Genomic DNA, 6,000 nt, shown 5'->3' on the forward strand with positions numbered 1-6,000 from the left:
TCCTGGCCTCTACCCACTAGATGCCAGTGTACTCCCTACTCATGACAATCAAAATGTCTCTAGGTATTGTTGCCGTATGTCCCACTGTTGGGGGGGGGGGCACAAAAATTGTGCCCAGTTAAAACCATGGCTATAGATCAACTATTCTACTTATTTGCTTCCCATCAGCTAACCTAATATCTTGTAATTGATCATTTCCATAACATGTTCAGTCAACTCCTTGAAACACACACACACACCCTGCTCTCCCTCCCCCCCCCCCCCCACATTCCTATAAGTTTCCTGATGAAGTCGAATTGATTCACTTTCAGCAGGGAATTCTCTTTTAGTTTTGTAATTGTTGTCTTGGGAGTTGATGTATTTAACAAGAAGGTCCCAAAGGAAATTGTGACAAAACCGCGGATTGTCACAGTCTTCAATTGCTTGCGAAGGAGCCTAAATTTATGATCAACTTCCTACTGACCATTCTTTGTTTTCAGAACCCTTTAAATTATTCAAATAATTTTGTTCTCTGTCACTTTGCCACAATGTCCTCTCTCTACTCTCCCCCTTTTCCTGCTTTTCCCTCTCTTCTCCTCCCGCTCTTTTCTTTTCTTCTCCCTTAACTCTCAGTACTCTTTCTTCCTCTACCTACCTCTTTCCTACTTTCCCCTCCTTTCTTTTCTCTGGGAGTCCTGAATTGCAATAAAATACATAGATTCAGGATTCCTTCTTTCTCTCTCCCTCTCCTTCTCTTTCTCTCTCTGCTTCTCTCTTTTGCCTTTGTAGCTCCCTGCCAGTGCAGCTGTCCCATACAGCCTTTGATGCTACTCTGTTATCTTTGGCACCAGCTCACGGGCTCCACTGGGCTGAAATTGGAACTCTTCCACCTCCATCTCCTTTCTTTTGTCCTGCAATATGGTTATCCTGGAGGCCACTCAGCTGCCTCCCAATATTAGAGTCGGTGACAAGAACAGGGAATAGACTCTCTGAAGCCAGAGCTAAGCAGCTGAACATCTTACAATAGTGAACACCTTTGTTGTTGCTAATAATTTTTCTTTCCAAACACATACAGGCGGTGTTTTGAAATGCATTTCAGCATCTTTCACTTTTCCCTTAGCAAGCTGTGGTATCTGGCAGTGTTCTTCAAGAAAGTACTTATCTTTGAAAATCAGACTGCGCTGAAATTATCCTGATTTCATTGTAAAACCTAAGACTTGAAGAAATGTGTTTTTTTTTCTCCAAATTCCATGGGGTGTGCCAAATATTTTTCAACTGCACAGTAAAATTGAGCTGAATAAAAGGATATGGAAAACCTGAAATAAAGCATTTCTTGTGACTAATTCAACACTGCTTTAAGCCTACCTCCTCCTTAAAAAAAAACTCATTTCCCATTTAGAGCTGAAGAAAAAGTATATATCAACTCTGAACCTTGAACAAACTCTTTGATAAGAAAGAATTGACTCTGATCTTCAGGTTGATGGTGCAGCATCAAAGAACATGGATTTATTTTGGTCCGTAACATCTTAACACTGAGTCAGAATTGGCTTAGATGATTTGCAGGAATAGAAAGTTAAAATTATATACTGCTCCAGTTCCACATTATAGTAAGAAGTTCCTGTGGAGAAAAATCTAATTTTAAGCATACCATGATTTTTCTGCATAAACATGAGGAGTTAGGAACCTGAAGCTTCTCTTTAGAACACTGCTTGTACAAAAGATCTTTATCTGGTTCATTCTTGTTTGGTGTTATTCTGTGCGGGAAAACCATGTGCTACACTTAGTTCCATTTGCTTATCCCTCTATGCAGCCACCTGCAGACTGATTATTTCCTTTTAAAGCAGGAGTAAAATCTCCACTTTCCTCCCTCCTCCAGGCAGCCTCAGCAAAAAGGCAGCTCATACAATGATGTTTTGTGAGAATAAATCCCATTAACAACAACAGCAACTTAGATTTATATAGTGCCTTATCACACATACAGCAAAGCAATCCAAGCATTTTCCAAAATGGAAAGCATTTCCTTTTAGGCTTCCAAAAAATCCTTATTAAACAACAATGACCACAACAAAGACTAACTTGAACATGTGAACCGAAAAGGCAGAAAAATGTGTTCTCCTGCCTCTAAATTAAGGTGAGGTCGACTTAAAATCAAATTGTCCATTCCATTATTTTGCAAACAGATAACACTGGCTTGATGAGAAGGACAACTTATTGAAAGAGATTTTGTTCAAATTTAAAGCACTGCTTTCCCTAATCTAACTGCTTAGTTAAGTGTAGCATTTCTTTAGAAAGATTTTTAAGAACCTTGATGTATTGCTATGATGTGTTATGACATGTTTTTGAGGATGAATTTAAGGTGGTATGCTGATTTCTATTTTTCTGTGTGACTAAGAATTAAGCCAGCTGATGTTTAATCTTTATAGAATCATTTTTAAAATTGGTCTTTCATGATGGCATCTAGCTGCTGTGGTTGTGGGTAACAAAATCAATCGATAATTGTTGAAGATTTTTAGTTGCAAAATAAGTAATCTGTATTAGCATAGGCCTCAAATGATAATGGCCAGAAAATTATAAATACTTCTATAGTAGACATATCAGACTACTGTTATATTTATACCCTTTTAATTTTTTTGTTTCTAATTTTAATATTATAGGTTGGATCACACCTTCAACCTCCAAAGTTAAATTTATTTTTTTGTTAGAAAACTTCAATAAAAGGTTTGTTTTTTGGCATTTGGAGTCAGACCTGTATTTAGTTTGTATGTCTGACTTAGCTATTTATGATTTGTTTGACTTTGAAAAATAGCTGTTGTTTTAAGTCTTAGATTCTTACTTTCCAAAATATAAAATTGCAAGGAATAATTGAGATACTGTGTATAAAGAATTTGGTATAATGTCCAAACCTGACTGATATTGAAAGTAAAATGATGTTGCAAGATTAAGGGAGAAAGAAAGAGACCACTATCTTTAAATTTTTTTTAATGTTTATTTATTTTTGAGACAGAGAGAGGCAGAGCATGAATGGGGGAGGGTCAGAGAGAGAGGGAGACACAGAATCTGAAACAGGATCCAGGCTCTGAGCTGTCAGCACAGAGCCCGACGTGGGGCTCAAACTCACGGACCATGAGATCATGACCTGAGCTGAAGTCGGACATTTAACCAACTGAGACAACCAGGCACCCCGAGACCACTATCTTTAAATGTTACGTTTTGAAAATTAAATACTCACCATTAGGAGTCCAGAGAATATTCATTTCAAGTGGAACAAACACTGATGGTTCAATGCAAAGCTTATTTTATGCAATGAAAAAATAGGGTTAAAAAGAGTGAAGTCAGGAGCTGGACCTAGTTTAATTCAGAGATTCAGAAGAAGTGAGCCTAGAGGAGAAAACACACAAAAATTGCATATCTTTAGGAAGTGGCCTATACTTGAAAGAAAAGGAAGAATAGAGACATTCAATGGAAATAATTAAATAGAATACAAACTACTTGGGGAGAAATAAACCTAAAAGAATTTACCTACCCAGTTCTCAGTCATCCAAATCATATTCTGATTCCCTGGGCATGCTCTGGCTATTACCTTCAGCAAATACCTAGGCCAATAGAAACTCCCCTTATTCAAAGCTAATCAAAAAGTATTCAGCACTAGATGTATATCACAAAATAAAATGAATGGTTGTGGAAAAAAAAAACAGTAAATGAGGAAGAAGAAAGCTGTTGCCATACAGCTGATGGAATTGTGACCAAGAATTTTGCCAAGAATGAAGAAAAACATTACACCAAATTCCTTTATTAGTAGAAGCACAAGGCAGAGATGCAATAAAGCAAGAGATGAAAATGAAGCAAGAGGAAGCAAGCATAAGGAAGGAGAGGAAAAAAATCACTCCTCTCTAATGAATTGATAGTAACCAAAAAAAAAAAAAAATAGAATAGAGCTACAAAGATACAGTTATGCAACATAAAAGAGCAGGGAAAAAGTGATTTATAGGAAAAAATAGAAAATTATGCAGTAAAATAACTTATGCACAATTCTTTATAGCATCTTTCACAATAATTTAGGATCGGAAATAGCCTAAATGTGCATTCACGTGGATTAAATACATTCTTATTAATTGGTCCAAGAAACATTATAAAGCAGAAACAAAAGAACAATTTAGAAAACTAGTTATACACCAGCATGGAATACTGTCTTTGGTACAATGTTAAATGACATAGCAAGACACTAAAATATGTGTATACCGTTGGGGAGGAAGAAATTTTCCTCTGTTCAAGATTGTTCTAACTGGAATAAGACTTACATTTACATGAGATTAACAGGAAAAAAAATAAAATTTAGTTGTGTACATATGTTGAATCCACACAGATATGAAATTCCACATACAGTCAAGCAAAAGGAGGTTTATATGCATCCTGAACTTAAGAGTGGGGTAGGAGTCAAGGATTACAAAGGGCAGGGGAGGCCATTAGCAGGAAGGTGAGAGATGTTTGCAAATAAAGGTTGCCCTGTTATGCAGGTAAATTTCTTAGGTAAAAAGGAATCTCAGCTAATAGTTCTCTTTCTGGTACAGGTCCTCTAAATTCCTTTTAGGCTGTTGAGGGGGTGTTTTTAAAGTTCCTTCCTGAGTCTTTTGAGGCTTGATTGCTTGTAGCTGGAAATAACCTGCATGCCACTGTGGCCTGTCTTGGAGTGGCATGCTCTTGGCTTCTACAGTGTACTACTACCATCTGTGTAATGTGTGTGTGTGTGCGTGTGCATCCATGTTTGTAAGCATTTTTCTTTTGTGAACATGTACAACTAGTATAAATCAGACTGATAGCACTGATTGCCTGAGAGGAGAGGAATGTGTGGATAACAGACAGAGATGAAAGACGCATGATTTTTCCCCTTTTTAAATACTGTAGCATAGAAACACATTTATTTAAAAGTAAACCTAAGGAAAATGATTTATAGAAAAGTATTTTAGTATACACAATTTCAAAAACTTTTAAAGTTATGTGAGATACAAGTAAAATACACTAAATGTTAATCCCATGATAGCAGGATTATTGTCTCATGCTTTTCTTTATTCATATCCAATGAAGAACTTACCTCAAATAACCACATTTATAGGAGGTCTGACTGTTTATATCACAATACTATAGCCGACACAGTGCCTTCTATTGTATAGTCCATTTTAAGTCTACTTCTCATGCCCATGATAATACTTACCATGCTATGACTTACAAATCACTCCTAAATATAGGCATGAGTCCTTGGAAATATGGAACCATTTCATGAACCTGAACATGGGAATATCTGTTTCTTTTCATCACTTTCTTTCTTAAATTATGTTCCTTTACTTGTGTCTGCAAGATCATCTCCTTCATTAACATTTCCCTCAAAAACACATAATAAAGCTACTCATATTCAAAATATGACCTGTTTGGCGTGTCCGAGTGGCTCAGTCAGTTGGGTGTCTGACTTCAGCTCAGGTCATGATCTCACAGTTCGTGGGTTCGAGCACTTTATTGGGCTCTGTGTTAACAGCTCAGAGCCTAAAGCCTGTTTTGGATTCTGTGTCTCCCTCTCTCTCTGCCCCACCCCCACTCACACTCTGTCTCTCTCTGTCTCTCAAAAGTAAATTTAAAAAAGTTAAAAAAACTAAAAAATGACCGTTTTATGTAGCCACTCCCTCTTATTATTACATTTAAAATTTTTAAAAAGAGATCTACACTGCTACCTATATATTTCCCCTTCCTTTTACTATAAAATCAAATCCAATTTCACTTTAGTGTTAACATCATGGCAGAAACTGCTGGTTCTAAAGGTGAACTTGTTCTATCCTAAATTTCCTGCCCCTTTTAACATCACTGACTTCTCTCAAATGTATTTTCTTTTGTCAGTTCCACACAGTATTCCTGACTCTCTTTCTCGTTCTGCCTATACTATCTCAACACTTGGATTGTTCCTTCTTTCTTTCTCCTTAAACAGTCAGAATCTCAGTACCCATATTTTTCCCTTCTCTTCCCTAACTGTAATAT

The sequence above is a fragment of the Panthera tigris genome, chromosome C1, assembly GCF_018350195.1.
Source record: "Panthera tigris isolate Pti1 chromosome C1, P.tigris_Pti1_mat1.1, whole genome shotgun sequence".
NCBI lineage: Eukaryota > Metazoa > Chordata > Mammalia > Carnivora > Felidae > Panthera > Panthera tigris.